This window comes from Somniosus microcephalus, chromosome 16 (assembly GCF_052327205.1).
Source record: "Somniosus microcephalus isolate GS21.2 chromosome 16, FLI_Smic_1.0, whole genome shotgun sequence".
Taxonomy (NCBI): domain Eukaryota; kingdom Metazoa; phylum Chordata; class Chondrichthyes; order Squaliformes; family Somniosidae; genus Somniosus; species Somniosus microcephalus.
Window position 1 is genome coordinate 82513461 of NC_141002.1, and position 10761 is coordinate 82524221.

At 39.7% G+C, this 10761-nt stretch overlaps 1 protein-coding gene across 8 annotated transcripts in view; it reads right to left on the reverse strand.

Moving 5' to 3' along the window:
* The window catches only part of cnot2 (CCR4-NOT transcription complex, subunit 2), a 143595-nt gene extending 133639 nt beyond the window's left edge, over positions 1–9956 (reverse strand). For 2 of the 8 annotated variants that reach the window (XM_086009351.1, XM_086009350.1), the window contains exons 1-3: positions 9851–9873; positions 7884–8003; positions 6958–7116 (exon numbers count right to left, since the gene is read on the reverse strand). The gene's annotated coding sequence lies outside the window, so the exon portion shown is untranslated. Of the gene's footprint in view, positions 1–6957; positions 7117–7883; positions 8004–9721; positions 9810–9850 lie in introns of those variants that run through there. The other 6 variants (XM_086009344.1, XM_086009345.1, XM_086009352.1 and 3 more) reach the window with 6 other exon arrangements.
* Positions 9957–10761: the final 805 nt, after the last annotated feature.

Below are 10761 nucleotides of genomic sequence, written 5' to 3' on the forward strand. Positions count from 1 at the left end.
GTCCTAGGCCCAACCATCTTCAGCTGTTTCATCAATGACCTTCCCTCCATCATAAGGTCAGAAGTGGGGATGTTCGCTGATGATTGCACACTGTTCAGCACCATTCGAGACTCGTCAGATACTGACGCAGTCCGTGTCCATATGCAGCAAGACCTGGACAACATTCAGACTTGGGCTGACAAGTGGCAAGTAACAGTCGCACCACACAAGTGCCAGGCAATGACCATCTCCAACAAGCGAGACTCTAACCATCTCCCCTTGACATTCAATGGCATTACCATCGCTGAATCCCCCACTATCAACATCCTGGGGGTTACCATTGATCAGAAACTGAACTGGACCAGCCATATAAATATTGTGGCTACAAGAGCAGGCCAGAGGCTGGCAATTCTGCAGCGAGTGTCTCACCTCCTGACTCCCCAAAGCCTTTCCACCATCTACAAGGCACAAGTCAGGAGTGTGATGGAATACTCTCCACTTGCCTGGATGAGTGCAGCTCCAACAACACTCAAGAAGCTCAACACCATTCAGGATAAAGCAGCCCGCTTGATTGGCACTCCATCCACCACCTTCAACATTCACTCCCTCCACCACCGGCGCACTGTGGCTGCAGTGTGTACCATCTACAAGATGCACTGCAGCAACTCGCCAAAGCTCCTTCAACAGCACCTTCCAAACCCGCGACCTCTACCACTTAGAAGGACAAGGGCAGCAGACGCATGGGAACATCACCACCTACAAGTTCCCCTCCAAGCCACACACCATCCTGACTTGGACCTGTATCGCCGTTCCTTCACTGTCGCTGGGCCAAAATCCTGGAACTCCCTTCCTAACAGCATTGTGGGCGTACCTACACCATATGGACTGCAGCGGTTCGAGAAGGCGGCTCACCACCATCTTCTCAAGGGCAATTAGGGATGGGCACTAAATGCAGGCCTAGCCAGCGACGCCCACATCCCATCAATGAATTAAAAAATAAATAAATAAACTCACCAGAAAGAGTCAGGGCATGTCCATCCCAGTTTAAGTAAATTTTTATACGCTGTGAAAAGTCTTAATTACAGCAAAACCACCTCTCTGACACTGAAAATTAACTTTTACAAGTGTAGTCTCATTCCTTCAGATTTTAATTACTGCTGGAGATTTAACAAAATAAAACTTTAAAAATGATTTTTTTTTTTACACTGTCTCTTTCATCTCTCTTAATCCCATCGTTCCCTCCCTCTCTGTTTCATTTTCTGGGTCAGACTCTGAGTTGTCCTTAACAATTCTTCAATCTGATTGGTTAAGGAAATACACAGTTGCTTTCCCTGTTCACACAGGTCCCAGATCCTCTGTAGAGGGAGCTGTGCTGAAATGGCTCTCCAATTACAGTAAGCTCCAGTGCAAAAAGCCCATAGGTCTGTAGGCAAATGCAAGCGTAATGAACAGCTGGCGCCGTTCATTCGCAGTTGAGAGCAAAATCCTGCCCAATACTTGTGCGAACAGTGCAGACAACAACTACGTCCCAATATACTTTAATCTTTTCCAAAAAGTATAATCTACTCTCCACAAACCTTACTATTCTAACAATGCATATAGCAATGACTTTGAAGACTCAGTGGCTATCAAACTCAAGTACAGGAAACTTTGGTTTATCCGGAGGTTGTATGTCCGGAATACTCGATCGAACAGCAAAAATCAGGAGCCGTTTTCTGTAAGTTTTTTTAGATCTTGTTCTTTTTTTCCCCCCCAGTCAGGCACTGCAAGATCTGTAGCTATAGCAACAACTTCAGCTAGAGACGCTTGCAGCTGCAGCCGACTCTTTAGAAGCTGTTGCTAAGCAACAGTGTTTGTTGTCAGATACGGAGATGAAAACCTCCGTATGCTTCAACATTAACTTTGTATGTCCGGCAGTTTTGATAGATCGGCAACACGCCGGTCCCATCGGTGCTGGATATCACAAAGTTTCCTGTAACTTTGTGAAGACAAGTACATCAGAGTGATTTGACGCCATCAAAGTCAAAGACTAATTGGGTAGCTCTAGCAAAGAGCCGACACAGGCACGATGGGCTAAACGGCCTCCTTCTGTGCTGTATCATACTACTTTGACATGACCTACTTGCCATGTGATCCAAACTTAGTGCTGCTGTAGACACTTGCTGGAAATTCAAGGACAGCAATGGTTTGCTGTAAAAATTCTAAATGTTATGATGCACCAAAACATGTAAATTAAAACAAATTTATAAAAAGACTGAGGGGAGGAGAAGGGGGAAACAAATGACTAAATTCAAGAAATATACCTTCAATCCAAAACTATTTTCTACTTAATCTTCATAAAATTATAAACTTTGGACACAGTCTCTAATGGTCTACATTTTTCCTGCATGCATACTAAACACTCGACTGAGTTATCTGTGGAAGTCTTATGAGCTATTCAGCAACTAACTGAAATCAGTACAATGTGAACCTAACATTGATACTGGAGTAAAAAAGATACATTTGTCCTGAAGGTAGTTTCAAAACATTGAACACTGCAGAAACAATGTAATGTTTTACCTCAGACGCTAAAAGTTTTTGAGCATTAGCCTACTAGAATTTTAATGGGAGTCTCAATAGAAGATTAAAACTGACCTGAATTGCAACAGGCTATCATATATTCCAACACACACTTCCAATAAGTAGCCTTGCTACTCTTCCTAGAAAATACGATGGATAGCAAGAATCTGAGACTCTTGACTGCTGTGGAATCACTCGGGATTTGAAACTTACCACATATGGTGGTCATAACAGGTTTATGTCCCCACGTTAACATTTTAACAGTAGATTTCACTGAAAACTTACTCATCTATCTAAACACACACCTTCTGCCTTTATCATAACAGCATTGGTTTTTGTTACATGTTGGAAGACAATGAAGAACAATGTATGTAGTTAGCACGAAAAAACACAATTACATTTTGGAAGTTTCCTTTGCAATTTTCACTGACGGAACATTTGAGTTTTTTTTTAACCATAATAATTAGTAAATGCACCAGCTCGCCAGACACAAATTATATATTATTAATTTGCTAAGTGCAAAAATAGTTAAAGGAGAGGCCAAGCCATAATTTTAGTAAAAGTGGTTCCAGGAATCCTCAAGGGTAAATTTGACAAATTATGAATTAATAAATACAAAATCCTGTAATGCCCACTGCTGTTCGCACCCAAATTCCTGATGGGTGCTGCGTGTGGGCAAAGCTCAGCTCCAGGAGCTTGAATTCATAAATTTATCCTTTAGTCTCTGGACCTTCGCAACTGCCCGTAATACATTAACAAGAGAAATGTAATACTAAAATGAAAACTAGCATAGTATTTTATTGCACACCTAGTGTATTTCTGAATGAATGTATAGAAATTCAAATACCTGAAACGCAATTTATTTTGGCAGTGGTTCTGAACCTTTTGAAATTAGAGATTGACATTCTTGCTTTATCAGACATCATTAACTATTTTTATGTTGACGGATGATGAAATGATCACAATATTAGACAGGTGTGCAAACATACATAGCAAGTGCATATAGTTGATTTGATTTTAAACTATGAGGGACTGAGAATATTTAAATTTAATGTTGAACAAACTCTATCTGTGCTACTACCAAGCTCCTGGCATCAAACTTTATTATAGTTGGCAAATTAGACTAACTGCTCAGCACTTGCCAGCGGTTAACTTTCAAACTTAAGCCCTGAATTGCAGCAGTGACTAAAGACACTACTCTGCACAATCCAAATATCCCAGAAATCAAATTGCCCCCTTATTCAACTGTGTCTTATCTTTTCTAAGGGAATGTTAAATGTCAAAACAATTCCCAAGGAAATAATTATAGATTTAATTTAGGTATCAGTAATGGTACAAAGTAACTGGAAAAAGCCATTGAGGGCCACAAGTGTATTTTAATTGTTTCTCATGTAGTTAGTAGTTGATTTGAATTAAACATAAAACAACTCCAACTTTACTTTACCTTAGATGAAACTAGCCCAAAACTAAATACATTGAAGGGTGAAGCAGCAGGAGAAATAAAATGTTCTATGAAAATGTTTGTTTTCATTGGAGAAAATATTGAGAAGGCATGATCTAGGTATTTTTTTAAAATAAGTCAAATAATGCAAATACAAGCGCATATCTAACTGAAAGCAGAACCAGAGGGCACATGCACAAAATTAACAAGCCACTAACAATGCTTCAGATTAGGAACTTTCTTCTTCCACAAGGTAGTAAACATGCGTGCAATAAATCATTAGAGCCAGCAGCTTGTGCCATGTCCAGACTTTTAACAAACAGTTGGATGAACCACCTGTTTAGATTGCGAGTTATAAAAGACAAGTACAGACAGAGATGTGTGGAACATGATGGGTCCTAATGTCATGTTAAGGAAAGCAACCAAAGACCTATCATGTGGGATACAAGGATAAAAAGGTACTTTACTTGATTTACCTTAGAAGGGCAGGAAGAAACTTTCAGCATTTTCCCTCATAAGATTAAATAGATAGAAGCCACAGTGAAACAAATTGTACGTGTGGTGTGAAAAGAGCAGGCCCAAAACCCAATGGCTGTTTTTCTTATGAACCAGACAGGTGTCTAAATGGGTAATATGATTGTGGGTTGTATGGTGACTGCATGATTACTTTAAGTTACTGAACCTAGGCTTAAAGTTTAAAGCAATCAGACGGTTCTCAATTTCATAAAAGCAAGTTAACACTGTACCTTACACAAGTCAGAGCTTGGCAAGTGTACAAAAAACTTAATTTAGTTTAGCATCTAAACCTTCATGCAAGTAAACAGGAAGTTTTCAATTTGCTCTCTCTGAATGTGGCTTGGATCAGTAGTCTTGTGCATTGCAGCTATGTCGGCAATTATAATTTTTGGTACAATCTAGAATCGAAGACCTCTGTACTCTTCTGACCTCTGGGAGAAGTAGGAAGTACTTCTCTCAGATGCAGAAGAAGAAGAACAACAACAACAACATGGCCAAGCCCAAGATGCAAGATTTGGTTTAAGAAAAAGGATAATCCTGCTGCCCTGGCTAACATTCCTCCCTCAACATCCACCACCAAAGAAAGACAGATTACCTGTCCATTGCGATTTATGGGAGCTGTGTGCAAAATGGCTGGTGCATTTGCTTACTTAAAAGTAAGTGCACTTCAAAGTAATTTATTGTATGTTAAGTGCATGGAGACATAAGGCACTATATAAATGCACGGTCTGTCTTTCAAAAATGTTTTCAAACTAGTAATCAAGTTCAGATGAAACCTTTGAGTTGTACTCGACTCAAAAGGGACGCTGGTTTTTGCAGGTTACTTTCAACAAACAAGCTTTCTCTGATCTGTTCCAGCAGGACAATGAAATAGCAGCCCCTATCTGCTCTACTACAATAAAGTTCACTTTTTCTAGGTTATCATTGACTGACTACAGAATACAATAAGTCTACCTCTAAACTGAAGCAAGGATTACAAGCACAGTTTGCCAGTTTAATTTATTTAGAACAATCAAGAAAATGGTCAGTACCGTGTAAATTTTATTCAATCACACAGAAGTCCTTTGTTCTCTGTTTAGACTTCAGTTGAAGTACTTCCTGTGAATTGTGTGGTCAACATGTAAGTCGCCCCAGAATTTACTAAGCTTTGCTCTTAGAATGGTAGTCTGCTAATCCAAAACAATAGGCACACATTTGGTGCAATTTTAAAAGTTGTATACCTAACCTTTTATTGTACTGAAACTCTTGCCATGGAGCGAGTGTTTTTTTTAAAATTTGTGTTCTCGATGTGGGCAAAGCTGGCAAGGCTGCATTTAGTGCCCATCCCCAGCTTCCATTAGAAGGTGGTGATGGGCCTTCTCCTTGAACTGCTGCATTTCTTGAGGTGATGGTGCTACCACAATGGTGTTAGGTAGGGATCATTATTTTATACTTGCGGGGAAAATTAAAGTGAGACAGAGTAATACAAGGTGAAGCCAAGCAGTGAGTGGCCCAATGCATGAAGGCTTCAAGTTCATAATTAATGATAAAATAAGGCAAGGGCAATAATACCCTACCAACAAATTAACCCAATATAACATCCCAATTTAAGATTCTAAAAACAGATGTCACATTTTCTATGCCGATTCTGCCAATCTTCAGATCTCTGCAGAATACTAAACATTCTGAATTTCACTAAACTTCCAAACTCCACCAAAAATTGGAAATGGTCAAGGCCCACCTCAAACTCACCGGAACTAACTCAGTGTTGGCCACTAAACTGACACATGGACTTTGCTCCTGAATCCAGTGTTCCTAGCAAAATAGCCAACATGTCCCCCAAGGGCTTCTGCCATGCCACCAACTGGCACAATAGCTTTCCTCCTTACTTACATTGGTTGCTGCACTGAAACTGGCTAAATAACTCTATAATGTTAAAAATAAATTGAAAATACACTGTCCCTGCATATGGCACTTACACATTGGCAGTATAACTTTTCCACGTTTTAAAAAAAAGAATTCTTCAGCTGGTCACCACAATGCAGCTAATCGAAGTTAAGAGAACAAATTGCTGTATGAAGCAGCATACTGTACCAGTCTGTGGGCTGGCAGATGGGAGCTGGGTCACATTTTGCCTCAGACGCCTGCGATAGTACAAGCAAAGAGATTTTACAACCCGGCAGGAACACAGACATAAGCCCAAGTCTTTTTTAATACTGAATACACCATTACTGAAAGACTATCTTTACTTAATGCGACACGAGCTCAGTTTGATGTCTATTGTCAGAATCAGCATCTGCATGAAGGTCTAAAAAATGGAGGACACCATCAGCAATTCCAATTCAACTTTTTAGGTGAGTATACCAACAGTTTGACAACACGTTTAGCCAACTGCAGTGCAGAAATACATTTCCCATAATTTAATGTACAACAATATGTATATGTCACTACATCTGCAACATCATATGAATTCTGATTCAAACCTTTCCAAGGAGAGGTGAAGTTGGTTAATTCAGACTCTAGTGACTCCAAGTCAACCACTTGCCATGAAAGTACGTCTTAAGAAGTCATGAAAGACTGGTACGCCTGTGGGTTGGTCTACAATATTTGAGCAAGAATAAGGATGAAGATGCCATTCTTCACTTTAAAAAAAGAAGAAAGTGTCACAGTGAAAAAAACAAAATAGTTATCTTACCAGTTATTATCTTCAAAAGAATTACTACTACGGAGGCAATCAAACCTTTTGATATATTATTAAAAATCAAGCAAAGCAAACATTAAGTCATTAACAAACTTTTGTCTTGCCCAGTATTACACTCTTTAATGTAAAATCAAAGTCATTGAGAACGTGCCCCATTCTTCAATGCTAGTGAACAATGAAACAGGAATAAATGGGATCCGGTCTAGCCTTTTCTCATCCTCTTTAAAAAAAAATCCTAATCATTATCTCAATGATTCTAATAAAGTGCTTAGGAAGCTTGAAGAATCAAGGAATTTTCACTCTCTGGTCATTCATTTAAAGGCTAAATGATTTTTTCCCCCCTGATGTGAGATCCCAGAATACTCTGTTGGTTAACGTGTCTAACATTTTACTGTAAAGCTCCCATTAACCCCTAGGCTTTATTACTTAGCGCATCAGGAATATGTTTTAGGAAAAAAACACTCTTAAGCCAATATGTTTTAATTTTGTGCAATATTCTTAATTAATCAAGCACTTCAAATTGGTCCTCGCACTGCCACCACCAGTAATGGACCTGTACTAAACTCAAGGGTGGAGCAGATCCAAGCACTGGATGGCCCATCTCAAAGTGTTCCCTCCAGACGCAACCCAAGCTTGAAAGGACAGAATCTAAGTGTAGTGCTGGGTGTTTTTCAAATCACGTGCACAAAATCCAAAATGTTCACAAACCCATATGCTGCTTTACTGAAATCCTAGTGACAACCACAATTCAATTAAGCGGCATTTCTTCGGCCAATACAATTAGCCATTAGCAACAGTACACTACTTTTGAGCAACCTCTTTCATTTTCTGGAGGGGAAAAAAAACAAGACTAAGAATATTAAAGCACTATTAAGAAAAACATTTGACAGCATCAGAAACCTTAAGTCATGCAAATGCAATTATTTTTATAACAGTGTCCCTAACAAAACTGTATTGGCTATATGAAGTACTGTACTGGTAAGCAGGCATTCTCGCACAACTGAAAGACAGTCGCAAAACTCCTTCAAGCACAAAAAATGACCAGCACTATAGTACTACAATCTCAAATGTGAGAATGCCCACTTACTATACCAACATTATAGACTTTTGACTATATATACACATACAACTCTGAAAACTGTTTCAGGTTAATAAAATATCTCCTCACCTAGCACTACCAAAATGCCTGAGCATAAAGCCATCAAACAGAAAAGCCGCAAGTTCTATTTGTTTAGCGGAGTTAGCAACACAGGTTTGTATGATTTGAAACCTACATCTTGTACCAGTAGTGTTACTGATGTTGAAAGTACAATTTATAAAGCAAATTACCATACACTACTCTGCTCATAACTACTGCCTTGATCACATTAATATCAATTTTCAATTAAGATCTGGACCCGTTCACATATCCAATTACTCTGAAAAGCTACACAGCCATATCTGAATTTTGTTTTAAGTTGTTTATAGTTTACATAAAAGATTAATTTATTCTTTCTTTCTTTAAACCAATCATTTATGCCATACTAGAAACACCATAATGTAGTTCAACATTGATTGACATTCCATGTCATGACAATCCATATCCCTCAAATAATTTTCAACAATGTATACTCATTTTAAAGTAAATCTCTGCCTAAATACAAAATTATGCATGCATAGATGAATAGTTTTTGCATAATACTGAAATTTGATAGCTTTATAAATTGAAAATCTAAAAGTGATAAAGTCTTACACTTTAAAATTCCATACAGTAAAATCTATTGGCAACAAAATATTATTTGGAATAATAAAATTGATTACAGAGTCCCAGATGTTCAGCTCTTTCCATCATAAGTAGTTTAGCAGTAAAGGATTTGTGACGTGCGATTGTAAGTATTAGTAGCCACTGAAACAAAACCCAAATCGCCAGCTACATTTTGTAGAATATGTCACTTGCCCTTGGCTGTGTAACACAATTCGGAGATGATCGCCATGTCCCACATTGTGTATGGACCTGAAGAACTTTCTACAACAATGCAGTGAGCGTGGAACAAAACTATGTTTGAAACAAAATATGAATCCAACTTCCACGAGCAACTTACAATAAACAAGTTGCATCCAAAAAATAAATAAACATTACATCTTACTGTTTGGAAAAAAGAAATGCATGCACTGAACCAGAAACAGACATAATCATGGGGAATGAAGAATTTCTGAAATTGCAGCACAGAGCCAATGGGAAATTGTAGTTAGAACTGCGGAAACGCCAGCCACACAGCACGGCTCTCGTGGTGGTGTAAAATGTATCTCGAAGATGAAGATGATCTAAAGTGTGAGGAGGGCGAAAGTCGGTGCAGGCCCGGTGCGTGTGCGGGGTCGGGATCTTACTCTGCTCCCTGGCTCCTCACTGCTGAGTTTGGGCCTGTTCGCTTTTTTTTACGTTACTCGATTAAAGCAGAGGGGGAGAGAGAGAGAGAAGGAGAGAGAGAGAGGGAGAGAGAGAGAGAGACTCAGTCAGAGCCCAGACAAAAAAAAAACAGCACAGCAGCCGCCCAACATCCACACACCGTCGCCCCGCACTCCCCGCCGCCGCGCCCGCCGACATCTTTCATCGAAAAAGTTGTCGCCGACGCTCAAAGGGACGGAGCTCGGGGCGCTCCGAGCGAGAAACAGAGAAAGAAAACGTTAAAACTTACCGCATGAATTATCTCCTAAAATAACTCCAAGATGGCTGTGTATTGCACCGGGGATGCTGGGTGCTGCCCTTTACCCTATGACCTTTGGCCTCCCTCCTCTGGAAACCGGCACCGGGCGAGAAACCACAACAACAGAAAAAAAAATAACCCTCGACGCTCAGAGGCCGGCTGGCAGCGAGGAGGACGTTTTGTTTGGTTTCTAAATTATCATTTTTTTGAGGGGGGCGGGGGGGAACGTTCGTTTTTATGCGGCTTTCTCTCCTCTCAGGGCTTTGACAACACAGCCTAATACCGGTACACTGCACTTGTTTAGAAGAGAGGATGTGTGGCCTGTAACTGATAAATCAACCGTGTGTATAATTATTATATCTCTATCTCTGCCTCAAACTCTTCCCCACCCCACACAACCGAAATATACGTAATTACCATAGAGCTTTTAACTGGTATGAAAATCTGTTTCCATCTATTATTTATTTTTGATGAAATTGATTGTCGTTGGTTGCTTGGGTATATAATAGAAAGAAAGACTTGCATTTATATAGCGCCTTTCACAACCACCGGACGTCTCAAAGTGCTTTACAGCCAATAATAGTACTTTTCAAGTGGAGTCACTGTTACAATGTGGGAAAGGCGGCAGCTGATTTGCACACAGCAAGGTCCCACAAACAGCAATGTGATAATGACCAGATAAATCTGTTTTTGTTATGTTTGTAGTGTATATACCTTTAAGAGAGAACTACTTTTACAGCTCCTGTATACTGTATAGTACCGGCAGTGACCACACCTGTATATAAGCCTTGAGCATGCCTCTGTACCCCAGTCTTGAGATTACCCTACTCCAGTAAATACCTGTTGATTGTTCAGTTACAGCATCCGTGTGGTTATTGAAAAACATCATACTCTCAGAATCA